This window comes from Terrapene carolina, unplaced genomic scaffold, assembly GCF_002925995.2.
Source record: "Terrapene carolina triunguis isolate 2854851 unplaced genomic scaffold, T_m_triunguis-2.0 Scaffold130, whole genome shotgun sequence".
Lineage (NCBI taxonomy): Eukaryota > Metazoa > Chordata > Testudines > Emydidae > Terrapene > Terrapene triunguis.
Genome location: NW_020664481.1, coordinates 21087668 through 21108704, shown reverse-complemented (window position 1 = coordinate 21108704; position 21037 = coordinate 21087668). Strand labels below are relative to the sequence as shown.

Below are 21037 nucleotides of genomic sequence, written 5' to 3'. Positions count from 1 at the left end.
GACGGGGAGGGGAAATGGCCAGGTGCACCGGTCGAGGGGAAAGCAGGAAGCACAGCGGCACTGGTACCATGTTCCTATCTCAGGCTGCCCGGAGGGGCCAGGGCAAGGCCTTTGGTCGGCCACATCCAAGCGCTCTGCCCGGCTTCTCTGGTGGTAAGAGCCCCTCTGGCCAAGCCACCGACTAGCTGCTCTGAAAGGGGTGGTCAATGACCCCAGAACAACTCTTCCATTGGCATGGTGGGGGGGGGAGGGCGGCCGGAGCCCCGGGGGGAGGGCGGCGAGCCCCGGCGGGGGCTCCACTCTCCCCCCGGCGGCCGGGGGGAGGGCGCCGGGGGGGAGGGCGGCCGGAGCCCTGGGAGGAGGGCGGCGAGCCCCAGCAGGGGCTCCTCTCTCCCCCCGGCGGCCAGGGGGAGGGCGCCAGGGGGGAGGGCAGCCAGAGTCCCAGGGGGAGGGCGGCGAGCCCGGCCGTGGCCCCGCTCTCCCCGGGGGCCGGAGCGCCGCGCCGCCCCCCTCCAGGTGCCGCCCCAAGCACCAGCTTGGTGGGCTGGTGCCTGGAGCCGGCCCTGCCTGCAGGCCGGATGTGGCCCGTGGGCCATAGTTTGCCCACCTTTGAACTAGTACCTCATTTTGTACTTTATCAGTTAGAACGTGGATCCACAAACATTCAAGTTCATTTGCTTCCGAGTCGTCTGTCAAAAATGGCTTTCCCAAGTCGCTGAGCGCAGTGCTCCCTGTCCACTTTTCCCCCACTCCATCCATCCTAACTAGGGGATTTAAACACTCCAGTCATGCAAACGAGGGCCCCGTTATGCTAGGTGCTGGGCAAGCACACAAGAGACAGTCCCTGCCATGAAGAGATTACAGGCTAAATAATGAGACTGACAAAGGGTGGGAAAGGACAGAGAGATCATGTAGCTCGCCCAAGGTCACACAGCAGGTCAGTGGCAGAGCCAGGATTAGAACCAGGTCTCCTGAATCTGCCTAGTGCCCCATGTCCACCGCACCACAGAGCCCTCCTCCATAGCATATTTGGGGGCAGCTGGGTGTACAGTTGGGAACAGTTATCAGTCCAGCAAGCAAATATTCCAATGTCCAGCCGCCCAGGCCAGGCGGGCCAGGCAGGATTAACAGGACATTATTAAAGATGATGGGGTTTTGTTTTCCTCCTTTCAGCTTCTAAGGACCATGCTGCCCTGGGGGTCTATCAGACCCCGCTCTGTATCTCTGCGAGACTAGAAATCTCTAACTTTCTCTCTCCCTCTCCCCCTGCCAGTGCGCCAGAACAAATTCATCCCATGCTGCAATCAGCTGCAGGCTCGCTAGTGACACACCCACCCCTGCCCCAGTTAGGGGTCCAGCTCCTGAGCTCATAACTAGAATCAGATTTAGAAAAACCTGGGAGGGCTTGGAAGATAAAGTGTTTCAGGGCATTATTTCAAAGGATTATTTTCTCTTCCTCTTCTGGGCTCTGCAGATGCCGCTGCCCCAGGCGTGTATCAGTCCCCGCCCTGCATCTTTGCGGCTGTGGGGTCAGAGCCCATTATGGAGTGCAGGTTCCCTCCCATGGAGGCAAGTGAAATAGCTTTTGTCTCATGGTACAAAGAGGAGAGGAGACTGATCCCCTCAAACAGGCGCTTCAGGTGGTCTGAAAACCTCACAGCAGGGTCTGGTTCTCTCCGGATACCTCATGTGCAGACTAAGGATGCTGGAGTCTATACCTGTGAGGTGGGGAACAGCATCCATAGCTCTCCCGGGAATGGCACAAAACTGGAAGTCCATGGTAAGTGGGTCCCACACTGAGCAGTGAGTTCCCTTCTCTCATTTTTCCTCCCTTTGCTTCACTTCCCCTCCTGCTCACCCTTGCAGCTCCACGCAATGGCTAATGGAACAGAGAGTTCGTGGTGAGCAGGTCACAGACTTTTCAGCGACTTTCCCCTGCTAGTGATGGGCTCCAGGACAGACTGATAACACTCATGGTACTGGTGAGAATACACCATATAAGTTCACGGTGCTGATCACATGGGTCCCAGGGCATAAATGACCTCATTGGGCAGAGAGTACTGCAATTTCACTGGGTTTGATTATGCAACGCAAGCTTCTATTGGGAGGAAAGGATGCCATTTAATTAAGCAGCCAATAGAAGACATCCCTTCCACCCAATCAGCACTTGAGGGCAGGAATTTCATTTCCCGCCCCTAACCTCGTGCTTTGAGGACAGCACAGAGCTTCCTGCTCAGGACCTCAGCATCTGCTCCTGCCACAAGCTCCCTTTTCCTCTCCTATGGGAAACACCTTCTCTCCTGGTGCCCATTTCTCACGAGTGCCCATCCCCCAGCTAGTGCCCCTTCCTACCCTTTCTACATGGCATCTCCATCCCCCCTCTACATTCTCTCCCCAGGAGTCAGCTGCTCCCCAGCTGGCACCCAGCCCTTGGGAAGGTCTATCGGCTGGTGCTGTGAGGTCTTTCTGGTTTCCAAGATAGCAACAGAGCAGTAGCCCTAATGCACCAGATCCAAGCTCCATATAGTCTAGTATCCTGTCTCTGTCAGTGGCCAGCATCACATGCGCACAGATGTGTGATGAGCCCACAAAAGGCAGTTGTGAGATAATCTCCCGCCATGAAGGACTCATCCTAAAGCGAGATTAGCTTAAGCCCCGATGCATACGGTTTTCCATTCCTTCCTAAACACTATTTGGTATATACCCTTTTAACTGCATATTTTTATTAATGTCCAATCCCTCTTTCAATCTTGCTACAGTTTGGTTACATTAGTGCCCTGTGGCAATGAGGTCCAGAGTCTAATTTCTCATTGGGTGAATGACATTGCCAGCTCTGATTTGGTACCATTTAAGACTCGCTTAGTGCTCCCTCCACACAGGGGCAGTTGACAACAAGCAGCAAAGCTGGGGGAAGTCATATTATGTTGTTTTCTCCTGCAATGTTATCCATTTGGGGAGCAGGAAGTTTTAGACAAGAAAAACACTGGGGATTAACCTTCTCTATTGCTTGGACCCAGGGCCAAGTGCCTTGTTTGTAGCATGACATCCTGTTCTGTGCCCCAGCCACTCCAGCCTGGGCACTTAGCAAAACAGCAACAGACAACAAATTTTGGCCTCCTTTCCGGTTGCGGAGTTTTTGGGGCCCGTGCCTGATTTGGGGGGATTTGCTTGTAGTCATCTGACCAATAGTTCCCAGCCCATGGGCAGCTCTCACACTGTTCACTTGCACCTCAGGCTACCTGTGCTGTGTCACTGGTCACATGGTGTCACGTCTGCTCCCTGATTGGGTGGCTAAAACTGTCAACACTAACAGTAGACTGGTGAATAGGGAATAATGCTCTCTCGCTATGCATGGGGAAACCCCTTAGAGTTCACAAACATACCCAAGGATGCAGCTGGCTGGCTGAATATCAAAAAATATGACCCTGCCGAGTGCCAACCAATGGGAGAAACTACTAGTCTGTTGTATCATTATTCGGCTAGCTCTTCCAAGACAGAGATCCCAAGGGAGGGGAGCTCGAGGACTGGCCACCTGGAAGAGGGATAATAGTGGGGAGAAAGCTCTGCAAGAAGAGGGCTCTACCTACCCAGATTCTGTGACCCTGGCACTGTGACCTCACAAAAGCCAGGCAGATATTTAGCTCAGAGATACACGACCCTCTGGCTGTGCCACTGATTTCCAGACACACCGGAGAAAGAATCCAGTCTCTGATGGCTGTTGGGAAGCTGAGAGTAGATGGAACCAGGCTGCCTTTCGCAGTGCTGACTAGCAGCTGGAGGGCAGGTAAGGGACAGTCAGGAAGTGCTTGGATAGTGCATGCGAATAGTTGCCATCACAATGTGTGACGCTCTTGCAACAGCATTTGTCTTCAGGCAGTAAAATCCCTATATCCATGGGGGCATCACACAATTCATTCCAGCTCCTTCAGATCCCCAGCAGTGGCACAAAGAGGGGCTGAAAGCCATCAGACCTCCCCAGCGGATGATTCAACCTACATGGGATGGGGGAGATCCCAGACAGCGCAGAGCCGGCATGGTCAGCTCCTGTGCCACCCCCCTTGCTGCCTGTGACATAACAGGCAAGTTGAGGCCCTGGAGACGCAGGCGGGTATTTGTGGAGATTATAGGAAGGGAGACTTTGTTGATTTGTGTTCCAGGTTCAACCCCACCTAGGAATCAATCTGCAATGGAAGGATGTGTTCGGGTTACTGCACCTCAGGGAGAGAAAGGTAATTGCTTTAGTACCAGGAAAAGCCTTTTCCAATCTTGCCCTTAGCAGAGTGTCATCTCAAGGGGACACTAGCGGCGTGTGCTATTTCCTTACACTGTCCCTGTCACCAGCCCATTGTGCAGTGTTGTGAACACCACCACTGCAGTGACTAGTTATCGATGCTTAAACATTTCTGCGGAGGAAGCACCTAAAGGGCTCAATCAGTTAGGCCCCATGGTGCTAGGTGCTGTACAAACAGACTACAGGAACGTCCTGCCCCAAAGAGCTTCCCAGCTAAAATGACCTGTAAGCGAGTACAGTAAGACCAACAGAGTCAGCAATAGCTCCTGCCCGGCCATACCCATCTGTCAGCTTTAGTAAGAGGGGATGTTTGTCCCCATAGTGGAGTAATTCCTTACGGCTTTCCAGATGCGCCGGGGGATGTTTATATTCCACTTGGACAAGCATCAGAGGTGGAACATGGGCTGTGGTTGAAGGACTCACCTAGCGATGGCCTTTGTATTGCAGTATCTCCAGTATGTCACTAAGTATGAGCCCCCTGGCAGAGATTTCAGCTCTCCCTGGATTGAATTGCAACTATTGGCAGTTGCAGTTGGTCTGAGACATTGTCACCTGGAGGTGGTAGAATGGTATCCCTAAGAAAACTCACGCCTCAGGGACTCAAGTTTCTTCCAGTTTGCTCACAGTCTATCAGGAATCCAAAAATTAACAATTTCTTTCCATCTTTTATGTTTCAGTGGCAACATCTGTAGGCATTATTATTCTGCTTCTCAGAAACGTCGTTGGAGCGGTGCTCTTACTGACTCTAGTGCTTGCGGTCATCATCGTCCATTTCAAGTCAGGTAGAGTTCAATGGGCTCATGTTCTCATACATCCAACAATAAAAACTGTGGCTGCTTCCTCTCCTCTTACTCTATGGTCACAGGTGGGGAAGTATATTTTAAAACATTTCACTTGTGATCAAGAAAAGATCAACCAGATGTGTGGACAGGACCTTAGATAACAGTTTTCACTAGCTATAGAACTGCTTCAGTCTGAGGGGTTAACACAGCTGCATTCATTGTCCGTGTTCGACATCAGTGTAAAGAAACTGGGACGAACAAATTTGGGAAGGAAAGTGTGGCTAGAAGACTGGTAGCCAGCAATCCTGGGTTCTCATCCTGACTCTGACACTGACTAGCTGTGGGACCTTGGCTAAGTCACTTCTCCGCGTGCCTTGGTATTCCCATGAGCAAAACATGGATAGTGACATCTACCTACCTCACAGGGGGTTGGAGAGAATCTGTTTTTCTCAAGAGCATTGGACTCCTTGGATAATGCTCTGTTACAGAGCACTGCTTACGAGAATGGGCGAGGCATTGCCTTTAGTAAGGGCTCTGTAACTCCTTAGAGGAGGAGCAGTCCCTAGCCAGCGAGCGAACCACCAAGGGGAAGTACTGTGTCTCCCTCACCTCTTCTTCACAACCTGGGGGGAGTGTTGTGGTTTCCAGAGCACTGAGCTAGGGGGAGCTGGCCTGCACTATAACAGGGTAACCAGATTAATGACATTGCTTATAAAGGCAGCCTGCGTGAAAGCTGGAACTCAGCCGCCGAGTCTCACCCAGATAGGCAGTTCGGAGACAGGCTGGGGCCCTTGACTGATGCCTGAGACAGGCATAGGTGCTGGAACTAGGGGTGCTGCAGCACCCCCTGCCTGGAAGTGGTTTCCATTATATGCAGGGTTTACAGTTTGGGTCAATGGCTCTCATCACCCCCACTGGACACATTGTTCCAGCCCCCCTGGAGACAGGTGATGAGCAAGATCAGTATGAAGGGGAGGAACTGGTGCAGAGTGGATGGCACTCGCTGGTGATCCAGAACGGGGTTCATTTGATGCACATTTCCTTTGGTTTTCAGGTCCTACTGGAGACTCAGAATAACCCAACCTGCTGGAAGGATGAGGACACCAAAAGGAACAAACTCTCCTTGCTTTGCCAGATTCCACTGAGACTCCAACTGAAGTTAGAGTAGCTCCCAGCCCCTCCTGGCATCCATTCACATTTTCAAGGCACTGGACGAATATGCACTATGACTTAATTACCTAAAATAAGGACTAATGGGCAATTAACCTGACCAAACCACGGCAACAACAGACACACGTTACAAACGCTTGCCATCCTGAGTTAGATGTAAGTGGAGTGCATCTTCGCCCACCTTACCGCCCCTGCAGCTACAGAAGCTGAGGAAGGTGTTGATTGGTCAGCCCCACCTGTGTCTGGAAAGCGCCCGATTCTCCTTTCCGTCCCCATCGTGTACATGTGATCAGATATCGTTTGTGTTTCGGAGAGCGTTCAGAATGCAGTGACTCGTGTGAAATTGCAGGGAGGGGGGTAGATAGTAGAATCAAACAGAATTCCAGCGGGTTTGAAATCCTGTCAGTGCCCCCGGTGAAGAGAATGAGAAATAAGTACGCACAGACATAGCCACGAGAGGGAGCCCACACAGCAGAAACAGTGTCAGAGGCCGGTGAAACATTTAGGCTTTGTCTACACTAGCACTTTTGTCAGCAAAACTTTTGTCCGTGAGGGGTGTGAAAAAACACGCCCCCCCACCGACCGACATCCGTTTCACCGCCAAAAGCGCCAGCGTGGACAGCACGGTGTCAGCAGGAGAGCTCGCTGGGGGTAGTTCAATTAGGCCAGCCGGAGAGCTCGCTCTTGCCGGTGCAGAGCGGCCACACAGAAGACCTTACAATGGTGCAGCTGTGCTGTTGTATGGCCCATAGTGTAGACGTAGCCTAAGCAGAAAAAGAAAGTTTCTTTTCTAACGCATTGCAAAGCAAGAGCAATGTAAATCTGACTTCATTCCAGTCCGGAGACGACCCATTTAATGGTTGTGCATTATTAAAATCATCACTTATTAGCCTGCACTATAGTGAGAGGGCCTGTCACAGAGGGGGAAGTTCCAGTATGTGGAGAAAAACCCAGATTTTACTCTCAGATTTGCTCTAGTATGGATAGAAATGGCAGCACCTGTCAGAGACAGCTGAAAATCACTACTAGGAAATCCAAGTGAGCTGGGCCCGAATCAATACCCTGGATCCCAACACACAGAAGTGTGTGTGTGTGTGTGTGTGTGTGTGTGTGTGTGTGTGTGTGTGAGTGAGAGAGAGAGAGAGAGAGGTGTGTGTGTAAAAATCCAAACCCAGATTTGTTCCACAATCTCACATGTAGGTGACCCCTAGCTACATAATGAACCAAATTAAAACCCCAGATCTACACAGCCCTGAGGGACTCTGTGGTGTTTGAAAACTGGATGCAATGTAACTTTAAGCTTAATGCTAAGGCTCATACAACTGGCCAGCTCTCTCCTCCAGGGTCCAATCCAGAGGTGAAAGTAAGCCGGTACGCCCCGATACAGTGTACCGGCAAGAGCCGGTTTGCCATACCGGGGCAGCCCGGCTTCCCCAGGGGGCAATTTAAAGGGCCTGGGGCTCCCAGCAGGGGCTGGAGCCCCAGGCCCTTTAAATTGCCACCAGAGCCCCACTGCTGGAGCCCTGGGGTAGCGGCAGCGGGGCTCTGGGGGCTATTTAAAAAGTCCGGGGCTCCCGCTGCTTCTACCGCCCCGGCCCTTTAAATAGTCGTTGGAGCCCCGCCGCCACTACTCCAGGGCTCCGGCGCCTATTTACAGGGCCAGGGCGGTAGAAGCAGGGGAGTCCCGGGCCCTTTAAATAGCCCCCAGAGCCCCGTGCTGCTGCTGCTACCCCGGTGGGCTGGGGCTGGCTCTGACTCCCTCAGCCACGCCCCTTCCGCCCTAGGCCCTGCCCCCTCCGAGGGCCAGAGCTGGCCCCAGCATACCGGTAAGTAACTGGACTTACTTTCACCCCTGGTCCAATCCCAGTCCTGCCTTCTTGCGCCGAAGGTAAGTACAACAAGCAGCCAAGAAGAGGAACAGGTCTGTTGATGGCAGTCAAAGAGAGGAATGTACCTGCCCCACGGGGAGCCAGAAGAAGACAATGTGCAGCCGGTGCTGGGGTGGGAGGACAGGGAGCGGGTTACCTTTTCGATGGTAAAAGCATCCAGCAGTGTTTGCCCGCTCAAAGCCCTGCATGCACAATTGCTCCCTTGCCGGAGCAGTTAGATACATAACCCATGTCAGGCCTGATCCTAGATGCACTGAGCACCTGAACCCCTCCACTGACTTCAGTGGCAATTGCTGGGCTACGGCTCCTCTCAGAAGCAGCCCGGGGGTGGGGGGGGCAGATGCAGGTTTCATGCAGACAAACCCAGGTGCCGATCAATATTTGCAGAAGCATTTTGAGGGCCCAGGAAAATGTTGGCTGTAAAGAAGAACATTTTCTAAAAAGCAAAGTTTGTTTTTTTTAAATGGTGACGAAGGAATAAGATTTAACGAAAGGAATTAAGCAACAGGGGAACAGGGTCGGAGAAACAAGTTAGTAACTGTAATGATTAAAGACCGACACTCAATTCTTGCTGCTTAACTCAGTAATTAGTTGATATTAAAATCTCATTTTGGTAACAGTGCGTAGTGAATATTAATAGATCACCTATTAATAATGCATTTTAATGGCGCAAGAAGGGTTATGTTAACTATAAATATACAGCGTAACTAGCTTTCACACTAAAAATCTTGCCTGCTGAATAAATCACCGAGGCTGATTCAGAATGAGCTAATTTGCCTCTGTTTCGTGGATCAGAGTCTAACTAAGAAGACACTGAGCATCAAACAAGCTTGGTAAGTGATCTGTGTTCCACCGTAGAACTTAGGGACCTAAAAGGCATCTACTCAGAAGATCCAGATACAGAAAGGGGTATGAGAAAGCGTGATGTAGTGGTTAGAGCAGGAAGTCAAGGCTTAGGGTTGTAATAAAGGTGCCAGACACGAGATTGCTGGGGGGAGAGCATGGGGGACACGGGCCAGGGTTACAAAAGGGTAATACCACCATGACATGGCAAAGCTCACTATCCAGTAACTCCAGGTGTCTCTCTCCTTCTTGGGTCTCCAACCGAATGGTCTCACCTGGTTCATTGAAATGACAATGGGCCTCTTCCAAGTGATGTTGCCTGGGTCACGGCACTCCGGACATTTCTGCAGGCCTAGGTAGCCATTTGCAGTGCCCTTGCTCCCACTGGGACGTATTGTCGATCACCAGTGATTCCAGGCCTGGGGCAGTCTGGATGCTTCGCCCCTCTCGGATTTCTCTACCATGACCCTTGCCTCCAGGAGAGTCTGGAACGCTGCGGCCCCCTGCTCAGCTCTCTGCCGGGTTCCCTTCCGGACTGGGATTCAGGAGCCTCATTTGTTCCATTTTTGCTCCGAGGTGCAGTTTTCTCCTGGCACCGTGTCATAAAGGAGTACCCGTAAGGGATTGGTCTTTATTTCCTGGCCGCAGTCACGTGACACGAATGTTCACGTCGGTTACGGTCTTCACTGGCTGCCGTGGCTACTGTTACATGGATTGCTCTTCGGACTCTGCGCTCCCCAGCCCCAGCGAGGTGCAGAGCTAATTCTGTACACCCACCGCATTGTCTGAGCTGCACCACAAACCACCGTCTCACAAGTGCTCCTCCCACGGCTGCATAGCACTCGCTCAGACAGAAAGGAAGGTATTTCTTCCTCCTGCGGCCGGGCTTAAAGCATGGGAGCTTAGATCACCATTGCGTCTAGTCCGCCGCTTCCCACGGTGCTGTCAGAGTGCAACCTGGTGGTTGCTGGGCTTTATTCAAACCTCATGCAGCAGTGTCGTCATCCAACCGGAGGTCACTCCTGTGAGATATTGGCTTCAGACTAAGGGACAGGTCAGCTGCTGGTGTGAGTCAGTAAAACTCTGACAATTTACACTCGCTGAGGGTCTGTCTCTAAGCCCCTAATTCTCTCCTGTTACACCAAGCCTACACTTGGATAACTCTGTAGAGTCATCCAGCTGTAAAGCTGGTAACAAGACAGCAGAGGATCAGACCTAAATTATTATCTGCCATAAGGTAACAGAGTTTTAAGAGTGTACGAGAAAATAGAGGGGAAATAAGACAAAGGATTCTGGGCCAAATCCTCAGGAAATGTAAACTGGCATGGGTCCATGGCCTCCATGGAGATACGTCAGTTCACACTAGCTGAGGATCTGGCCCATGCTCTCAAGCTCTGGCATTGAAGGGCTGGGAAACACAGCTCCAGGGCATAGCCCTGGCAGACTCCCCAGAGCAGAGTCTGGCAACCTGGGCTTGACCTGTGTCCACACTGTAAAATGCCTGAGCTTTGACCCATGTCATGGTGGGACTCAGGCTCTGACCCACCTGCCCTCGCAAGGTCTGCAAGAGTGAGTACAGAGCAGTTCCCCAAGTCAGACTAAATTCTGGATGGAAGCAGGGTTTCGGCTGAAGCCTGCATCAGAGCCCGGGCTTAATGTGCTGTGCAGCCAGACCCAAAGAAACCACCTCAGAAAATTCTACATGAGTAATCTGGCACACACTGGTCAGACAAGGGTTCCTGACAGATTACGTTACAAGGAAAGGCAAAGGCAAAGGCATGGTCCAGCAGAGATTCCAGGCATGGAATCCCAACACTGCAGCGGTCATGTGCCTTACAGGAGATGTCAGCTTGTCTCCTGCTGAGCCTCAAATCGGACACGCGTTAAATCTGTGAGCACGTTAAATCGTTCACTTACAAGGCGGTAAATGTGGAGTACTGCCTTCTACTTCAGGAGCGTTACTCCAGAATTATGCCACAACTGAGAGCAGCCTTAACTGCTCCTCTTATAACAGGGGCCTTCAGGCTTTCTGTTCCCAGCATGCAACGTTCCATCTTCATCCGAGTTCTGTTGAGAGGAACATGGAGCACTGCATGCTGGGAATGGTCGTCTCTGTAGGCTGCAACTCCACACTGAAGTGTCATTCCAATAACGTGCCTCCTTCAGGCTTCTACCAAGTTGCCAATGTAGCCCTCCTGCTGGGCCAACTTCGAGCCTGAACTTGAAGCTATTTGTAGAAGAGTTTCTATGGCTCATTCTCCATTGACTCACACCCCCACTCCCAGGCAGCATCTGAACCAGGGGGACCTGTCTCTTGCTAGCCCTGTCATGAATCTAAAGGAACAATTTCTTTTAAAAGACTAAAAGCAGTTAGAAGTGAGCTTGCCCGTGTCACCTCGTTACAGAGATACTCTAACCTGTCCCTTATTATTATTTATAGTATCATAATGTGCAAAGGTCTGAGCTGTGATCAGGGCCTCTGTTTGTGCTGTCTGCTGGATCACAGCCCAATTCCTTGACCGCAAGCCCAAACTACCTCCCCTTTGCTGCTTCTTGTTAGCAGAGCTCACAGAGGTTCGCTTCTTTAGTGAAGTCTTTGCTCGCCAGATGAGGCGTCTCACGCAGGGAGAGTCTAACAGCCGCCGTACTATTTTGGTTGAGATTGGCCTTGGAGCTATATATAAAGATACACACTCGCTGCTAGACGCACATGGACAACTGTCACCTTGCTCCTTCATGGCAGAAAGGCAGAGCGAGCCATGCACCAGAACAAGTCACAGCCTTTGAAATAGCTCTGTTGTATTAAGGACACCACAGCCCAGGAGGAGCAAAAAATAATTCTCATCCGATACCGCGGCTGGTTCTCTTAATCCCCGGCCCCAGAGAAAGGAACCAGTGAAGAGAACTGAGAGTTTGGGACTGTAAAACTGAAAACACCCCCAGAACCTTCTTTCAACAGAGAACCTGCTGAGGAGACAGCACACAGCCAGGATGAGCGAGGCGTCTGTCCTGGAGAGAACAACCTTCCTACTCCTGCTTTGCCTTTGTACAGGTAAGAGGACTGCACTGTTCTCCTTATCAGGACTCCGGTTTAGCCATCCCAGTCCGGTTGTAGGGGGTTTGCTCTGGGTCTGACAACTCTGGAGACTGAAATCTTCCATTTATCACAGAGCAGGGGACAGCAGTGAAATCTTCCCCACTCCAGCCATGTGCATTAACCCTGCTGTGGAGGGACTCCCCTCTAGCAATGCCAAGGTAGTTCGGCCTCTTCTCCCCATTCGTTCCATGTTCCTCTGCTACCTTTAGCTTTCAGCATCTTCCCTTCCTATCCCTCAGTCACTTTACTGTGAAAGGACCCAGCCACATTTACAGCCCTGGACAGCGCAAAGGCCTTTGATCTCAGCCAGAACCAGGGATGATATTTTAAAGTACCAAAGTGACCACTAGCTGCTGAGCAATATCAGTGGCGCACACTGTGCAAACGTAGACGTGCTGCTGCAGGGGTGACTTTCCTGAAACGGGACCTCTAAGCAATCCCCCACAGCACTGCACTGATGTAGTTGCCTCATGCATTTAATTTTGTGTCCCCATGTTTTCCTTCCCCGATGCCCACAACAAGCATTAGCTCATGAAGTTGCTGTGATGGACACGATACTAAAAACAGAGCTAGACTAGAAATCTCTAACTTTCTCTCTCACTCTTCCCGTACCAGTGCGCCAGAACAAATTCATCCCATGCTGCAATCAGCTGCAGGCTCGCTAGTGACGCACCCACCCCTGCCCCACTTAGGGGTCCAGCTCCTGAGCTCATAACTAGAATCAGATTTAGAAAAACCTGGGAGGGCTTGGAAGATAAAGTGTTTCAGGGCATTATTTTAAAGGATTATTTTCTCTTCCTCTTCTGGGCTCTGCAGATGCTGCTGCCCCGGGCGTGTATCAGTCCCCGCCCTGCATCGTTGCGGCTGTGGGGTCAGAGCTCATTATGGAGTGCAGGTTCCCTCCCATGGAGGCAAGTGAAATAGCTTTTATCTCATGGTACAAAGAGAAGAGGAGATTGAGCCTCTCAGACAGGCCCTTTACGCAGTCTGAAAACTTCACAGCAGGGTCTGCTTCTCTTCGGATACCTCATGTGCAGACTAAGGACGCTGGAGTCTATACCTGTGAGGTGGGGAATATCACCCACAGCTCTCCCGGGAATGGCACAAAACTGGAAGTTCACGGTAAGCGGGTGCCAGCCTGTGCAGTGAATGTCCTTTACTCATTTCTCCTTGCCAGTGGACGAGCTGCAGCGTGGGAGTAGAGGGGGCGTTGCAGGGAGGTAATGTGGGACGGCCGGATGGTGGGTGAACTATGGCTGGGGAGAGAGGGGAATATTGAGGGGGTGGGGCTGAAGGGTGCGTGGTGGGAGTGAGACAGGCAAGCTAAGGAGAAGCACTGGCTGAGGGAGCCACCTGCTCGGACAGATGTCACGTGACAGCGGTCACGGATCATAGCCCAAACTTCAATCAGTCCATGGTGCCCAGGGGTGGATGTAATAGCAAATCTTATCCCAGCTGAGGGTGTGGACACACTCCGTGGCTGATGCAGCATCATTGTCTGAAGCACAACTGATTGACTGCTCTAGTGTAGATAAGCTCTTAGTGTTGATTCAGTCTCACTTGAGTGATTCGGTGGCAAATAGAGGAGCTGGGGGCACACGGAGGGAGTAGGGCTCATTCTGTGCCAGTTAGGAAGGTTGGAAACGAGACCCGAGCCAAATCCTCCTCAGCTGGGAGAAGAGACCCGCCTGCAGATCAAAGGTGAAAACCGCAAACCATGCTTGAGATCTTAATTCTTTGAATGGGGAAAGGTAATTAAAGCTAATTCCAAATGCTGGCTAGTGGGAGAGCCCCTGAGAGCCAGAGGGGCATGTGTCCCACCTGCTTTTCACATGGTTGTTATGGCCTTATTCTAAACCAAACCCCAGAAGTCCCATTAGAAGCTCTTGTCCCCACTGAGGGCTCTGTCAAGGGCAATGTTTTGATTCTGCAAAACTGGGGCTATTCACACGAGCAGGGAGTCTAAGCTTGACCATGTCAAAAGAAGCCCTTTTATCTGAGGGCCAGAAGAAGCAGCTGAGAGGTGTTTTAGCTGGTGGCAGACACCTTCCTCTCCCCCTAAAGCTCAGGTAAGCCCAGAGCCCACCACTCACTGTTAGGGGCTAGAAAGAAACAACCCTCTGGACAGGTGTGAAGCGGTTACTCACTGGCCAGCACGCTCCCTTGTGGCCAAGCGTAGTGCAGCAGGCTCTTCACATCTGGTGCCCCATCTTGCAGCTCAGCCCTCCATCCAGGACATGGATAGTCCCATCCCTTCCAGGGTAGTAAAAAGCCCAGCCAAACAAGAGTGTCATGACCTTATGCCAGGCCTTCAGCCCCACCCAGGGCTCAGGGTCCTTGTCCCCCTGCACCAGAGGGGCTTAGACGTCCCTTTCTTTGGGGGGTCAGTAGAAGAATGCAGGCCAGCCCCGGAACCCTGTATTATGCAGCTAAGGGCTACTGCTACCTCAGACTCACTGCTACTTTCCTGGGCTACTTCCTACCTTCATCTGCCTCCAGGCCTTTCCCAGAGCAGCTCCCACCCCCCCTCCTTGGGCTGCTTCCTACCAGGCTGACTGTGGCAGAGCCCACCAAGATTCCTTTGAAAATCCCAGCGTCCAAAGTGAGACTCTCTGTGTTGCTGATTTATGTTCTAGGTTCAGGTCAGAAACCGGAGAATCAAACTGCAAGAGAAGGGTGTGTTCATTTTACTGCGCCCCAGCAAGGTAATCACGGCTGGGGCGGGGGAGGGGAAGGATACCTACCCTATTTCATTATCAAAGATGATCAATTTTAGAAAATTAGAAACAAAATAGTGACACAAACAGATTTTCAGCCATATGAGGTGTCTAATTTGATCTTGCTCAACCAGATAACTAACTTGTGCACACAATTATCCCTGATAACTGCACACACACTCACACAATCACATGCACGTTTCTCAGGTGCACTTGCACATCAGGCCCTGAGGTTATACTTTTAAAGATGAGCTGGATTAATTGTATCGAACAAACAACAACCCTTCACTGAACACAGTTAAACACAGGCCCAGGGTCAGCTCCACAGCTAGTGTAAACTGATGTTGTTCCACTGACGTTAATAAAGCAACATTAATTTATAGCAGCTGAGAGTCTGGCACGTGAAATCGGTTCCTCCCTCCATCCTTTGAACCCAGAGCTCCTCCACCTCCAGAAACCTGAAATATACCGCCAAGAGTGAAATGTATGTAGTCAGCTCTGAAAATTCACTCTTCATTAGTATTTGCGCTAGTATTAGTCAATCAGATACCACAAGGCCGGATGGATGAACTCTTTCTATAGAATACTCACAGAAATCAAACACAACCAAGGGTGTAATCATAGTCAAAGCAAATTAAAAATGTAAACCTGTATTTGCAGAAATTATTTTGCAGTATTTACCCAGCTCTTGAAATCACACCCTGTGCACTTAAACTCACTCTGCATTTTTTGTGTAGTGTTTTTATGCATGGTAAGACAGCTGTTGCATTCCACCTCAGAGGTGGCTGCATTTCAGTCATGTGCAATGCTACTCCTATATTTACAAAAACAACGAGGAGTCCTTGTGGCACCTTAGAGACTAACAAATTTAATTGGGCATAAGCTTTCGTGGACTCACTCTGAACTCTGGGGTACAGATGTGGGGACCCGCGTGAAAGACCCCCTAAGCTTATATTCTACCAGCTTAGGTTAAAAACTTCCCCAAGGCACAAATTCCTTTCCTTGTCCTTGGACAGTATTGCTACCACCACCAAGTGATTTACACAAAAATTCAGGGAAGGGTCACTTGGAGTCCCTATTCCCCCAAAATATCCCCCTAAGCCCCTTCACCCCCTTTCCTGGGGAGGCTTGAGAATAATATACCAACCAATTGTCTTTAATGTAAGTACAGACCAGACCCTTTATCTTTAGGACACTAAAATCAATCAGGTTCTTAAAAGAAGAACTTTATTATAAGAAAAAAGTAAAAGAATCACACCTGCAAAATCAGGATGCCCAAATAAATTTGTTAATCTCTAAGGTGCCACAAGGACTCCTCCTTGTTTTTGCTGATACAGACTAACACAGCTACCACTCTGAAACCTATATTTACAGTGTATAATTTGAGCAGTCAGCCAGAAAAGCACTTTCGGTTCCATTTGGATGAAAGGTGCTACATAAATGAAAGAGCTTTTAATCCTGTGGAATTTCCCTAGTCAACATGAACCTTAGCGCTAAGCCTGGCCTTGTCTACACTACAAAGTTAGGTTGACATAAGCCGCTTTACGTCAATCTAGTTGTGTATGTGTCTGCGTTTAAATTGGTCTCCCACAGATGTAAGTGCCCCATCATGCTGACATAGTAACACGACCTGCCCGAGCAGCATTGAGCCGAGGTCAATGTACAGAGGTTAACACAGTGCAAGTGTAGACACTTACTTATGGTGACCCTACCAATCTTCCAGCAGGTGTTCCACAATGTCTGATGCTGACCACTCTGATCACAATTGTCAGCTCCATTGCCCAGGGGTCATGTAGACTGGAAACCCCTCCCCCCGCTTTAAGGCCCTTGTGAATTTTTGAAATGACTTTTCCTGGTTGCGTAGAGCTTGGTGGACACACCTCTATCCGCTCTCCGCTGCTGTGTACAACTGACCATGGCAGCTGCACGCTTCAGACACGCTCCTCGCTGGAGTAGACAGGAGGTATTGGGGCTTCTAGGCCTGTAGGGAGAAGAGGCTGTGCAGGCACAGCTCCGAACCTGCTATAGAAACGTCAACATCTACCAGCAGATTGCTTGGGGATGCAGGAGGAGGGGTACCTTGGGGACGAGAAGCAGTGCAGCGTGAAAGCCAAGGAACTGCAGCAGGCGTACCAGAAGACCAGAGGCCAACAATCAATCTGGTGTCAAGCTGCTTTTTACAACAAGGTGCATGCCATCCTCAGCAGAGACATCCCCCGCACAGCACCAGATACCTCCAAGGAGCCCAAAGTCACAGGCCCCTGCTGTGAACAGTGAAGAGAAGGAAGTGGATGAGCTAGAGGAGGTGGCGTATGGGGGATGGGCAACTGGGAGATGCTGCACAGCTGGAAGCCAGGGCATGTTTTTGACTTCACCCACAGTGCAGCCAGTCTAGCACAAGTGAGCCCGATGCAGGGGAAGGAACCTCGGATAAGTGTGGAAATAAATTCTCCATTACGGGGAAGCAGTAAAATAGCAGGACACAGCTTTGATTTATCGTTAAGTTACTCCTGCTAGAAGAGGCAGTGGTACATCCAAGAGAGGCAGAGTTGATATCTACTTTTTGTTCACGTCTAGCGTTACGAGGGGGGCAGGGCATGCAGAGCAGTTTGTTTATGTACACAGGGATGTCCCTGGAACCCCTTTGAGAGATCTCCATGAACCTTCCATGGGGGTCCTCTGCTGAAGGTTTCTAGGGAGGGCAGCCTTATTTCTTCCTCCGTGGCAGGACACCTCCCCACACCCGTCTGTGATAACTTTGGCAGGCACTAATGCAGCACACAGGCTAGCAGCATATGGGCCTGGGGGGCTTTGGGACCCCAGCAGCAGCTGTGCTCTCTGTGCCTTTGTTACTCTCACAAGTGAGATATCAGCTAAAATCACCACCACCTGCGGAAAATGGTGCCAGCCTTCAGTGCCTTTTCCTTATACTCCGTTTCATGCAACCGAACAATTTCCTCCTCGTTTCCTTCACCCTTGGCAGGTCAGACTCACCATAGCTGGTGCTGCCAGTGGCACCGGGGTTCAGGAACTCCAAAGCACAAGCGTCAATAAGCTTGTCTTGTTTAACACTTTAGGGGAGCAAGGGAAGGGGGGGGCAGTTCTGAGTCTTAAGTTTCACTTTCCATTCCTACTCTCCTGACAATGGTACCTCTGTGTGTTTTATGTGGCCTCAAGGGGTTCTCCCTCCACACCAGGCGAACGACTGTCCCAGATAAGGAGGAGAGATTAAAAAAAGAGGACATGGGAGGCCATGTTCTGCAAGAGCCTTCAAGCCAGTGCTTTCCAGGAGGCCTGGAGGGTGAATATTGCAGACTGTACAGAGAAGGAAAGGGGGCAGGAGAAAGGCACAGGAGATGCTCCAGGACATAATAGAGCTGGTCTGACAGCAAACTCGGATGCTGCAAGCTTTTGTTGACCTCCAGGTTCAACAATCCTGGGCTCAACTCCCATTGCAGTCAGTGGAGAACTGCAGCATAGCTCCTCCCTACACCCCCCCCCCCTCAGCTTTTCTCATGGCCTCAGGGCCTACCCCTACCACTCCACACTGGGGGAAAAGCATAGACAGCCACAGCTTCATCTACATTGACCTGTGAGAGCCACAGTTGATGTAGGCGTAGCTACAATGGATATCAATGCTCCTTCCTCTTGTTCATTTACTAAATTTCCTCAATTTTTTAAAGTTAAAATATATTTGCCTTAAAGTTGTTCGGATTATTTTTAGGAGTTGTTTTTGTTAGTGAATAAAAAGCTTTTGTTTTGAAAGTAATGCATCGTTATCAGTTTACACAACAGGGTATATAATGCCTGCTGGCAGTGAAAAGAGTGTCTTGTGCACTCACAACCCAATGGGTCAGTACCGAACACTAAAGCTGTCAAATGTACAGCAGACCCCCCCAACATTAATAGGTACGGGCACTGTTATATGCACAGATGTGCAGTAAGTGCCACACAGTTGCTAACAGGCCCCCAGCCTGCCACCCCAGGTTGAGCAGACTATACCATAGCACATGACTGTGGCTTCCTGTTAATGTGCTCTTTCAAAGCTTCCATAAGTCATATAGCTCCTCGCTGAGCTCGTCTGATAGCCCTTGTGTCTGGCTGTTCAAACTCAGCAGACAGCCACTCCACCTTCACTCCTGCAGCAAGTTTTCCCCCTTCGCTTCACAGATAGCATGCAGGACACAGCAGGCAGCTATAACCATTGGGATATTTTTCACGCTGAGATCCAAATCTGGTGGTCAAACAGCACCAGCACCCTTTCAATCTACCAAGAGCACATTCAACTGTCATTCTGCACCTGCTGAGACTGTAGTTGAATCGCTCCTTGCTGCTGTCAAGGTGGCCAGCGTGTGGCTTCATGAACCAGGGAAGTGAGAGGTTGGCTGGGTTCCCCAGGTCATTATTGGCATTTCAACATCGCCAATGGTAATCTGCCGGTTGGAAAGAAGGTCCCTGCTTGTAGCTTTCTTAACAGTCCAGTGTTCTTAAAGATGCAACTGTCATGCACCAACAGTGATGTCAGAGAAGCATCCCCAGTGATCCACCAGCACTTGCATATCCATGGAAAAGGTCAGTGCAGTTCTCATTTTGGTGTCCCTGCGCTGGAAGAGTAGGGTGAGCTCAGTGGAGAGGATCCAGGAATGTGACCTTGCGCATCCAAAAATTCTGCAGCCACTGCTCGTCATCCCAAACCTGCATTATGATGTGATCCCACCGGTCAGTGCTCATTTCTTGGGCCCAGAAGCGGCCCTCCACTGTTTGCAGCTGCTCTGTGAGCACCAACAACGACCTTGAATTGGTTCTCGCTATGTCCTACATTAAACTGACTGCCAGGAAATCATCATGTTCCCTGTGATTCTTCTTCTGGCTCTGCAAATACAGGAGGATCCTCCATCTTGTGTTTGCAAAGCTCATGACAACAGTGCAGAGCTGTGCAGGCTCCAGGCTTCTGTCAGAGATGGTGGACAGTGACAGGTCCCACATGGATTCATGGAAAAATCAAAAATAGGTGTGAAAATGATGGGATAGAGAAATTAGGGATGGACAACATTGCATTATGGGAAGTTGACCTCTTGCTCCAAGCCACCACTGTGTGAGTCATTTCTGCTCCACCATGCATTCCCAAAAGACACGGCACTGGATGGTGGGATAGCTACCCATTGGGCACCACACTGTGCATCAACACAAGCACTCCAGGTGAGTACACACTTCACCAATGCAAGGAAACAAGTGTGCACAGGCACAAGCGATGTACTTTCTGCGGCAGCTGTATGCCGACTTAACTTGTCTACACTATCAAGTTTAGCCGCTACATGGCCTATTAGTCATTAGTAGAGCTGATCAGAGAGAAATGGAAATAAAATCATTGAAAAATGTTATGATTTATTTCTCTGTTCTGGGGAGGTTTGGTTGCTTGGTTGGATTGGGTTTAATTTTATTTTCACTTTGAAATTTGAAAAGAAATTGACCAAATATAACTAGACCAAAAACGTGGGAGAAAATGTTGGCAAAAATTGTTAAAATATTTTTCCTTTTTCTTAAAGGTGAAAAATTTCAAGCAGTTTTGTTTTATTTTGATGACTGTTGTGCGTTATTACAAGCCCAACCACGAAATAATGTTACCTCGTTTAGTTATTTGTTCTCACTTAGTCAATGTGTTCTTGACATGAATACTGTCTCTCATCTCTGCCCGACACAGAACATATGGCTTTGATAGTGGGTCTGCCTCTTCTGTTCCTGCTGACACTGAGCGTGCTCATCATCTGCTACTTCAAAAGGCCAAAATGTGAGTTTGCTCCTCCAAGCAAAATGCATCCTATCCAATGAGAGCAACATGCTCACTTCAGATCTTCATCTTAGACCAGGTCCAGAGAGTGTAGGTAACACAGACCACAGACTTTACAGCCAACATCAGAAATTGCTTTGCCAACAAAACTTACAGCAAGAAATCCAGTCTCTGAGCAAACAAAATATGACCCTTACAGAGGACCGTACCAGCGAGGGCACTGGGGCTTATTTACACACACAAGTTGCACCGGTTTAACTTAAATCAGTTCATTATTTTTCTTATTGATCTGTAGGAATTTGTCGTTGCTATTTTGTGCTCCAGGACACTCAGTCTGCCCGTTGTCTGTTTTTAGGTTTCCCAGCTGAGGAAAGCTTTAGGAGCCAATTGGATATGCACACAGAGACGCCAGCACAACAAGGCAAGAATGCACGAGAAATTGCTCCAATTTTTGTCCTCT

General features: G+C 50.1%; 1 long non-coding RNA gene across 1 annotated transcript; it reads left to right on the top strand.

The window, feature by feature from the left end:
- Window positions 1–13164: 13164 nt before the first annotated feature.
- On the top strand, window positions 13165–20571 carry LOC115271226. The gene is made up of 3 exons (XR_003899831.1): window positions 13165–13194; window positions 14709–14777; window positions 20491–20571. It is a non-coding gene; the product is annotated as an uncharacterized LOC115271226 (long non-coding RNA).
- The last annotated feature ends 466 nt before the right edge of the window (window positions 20572–21037 follow it).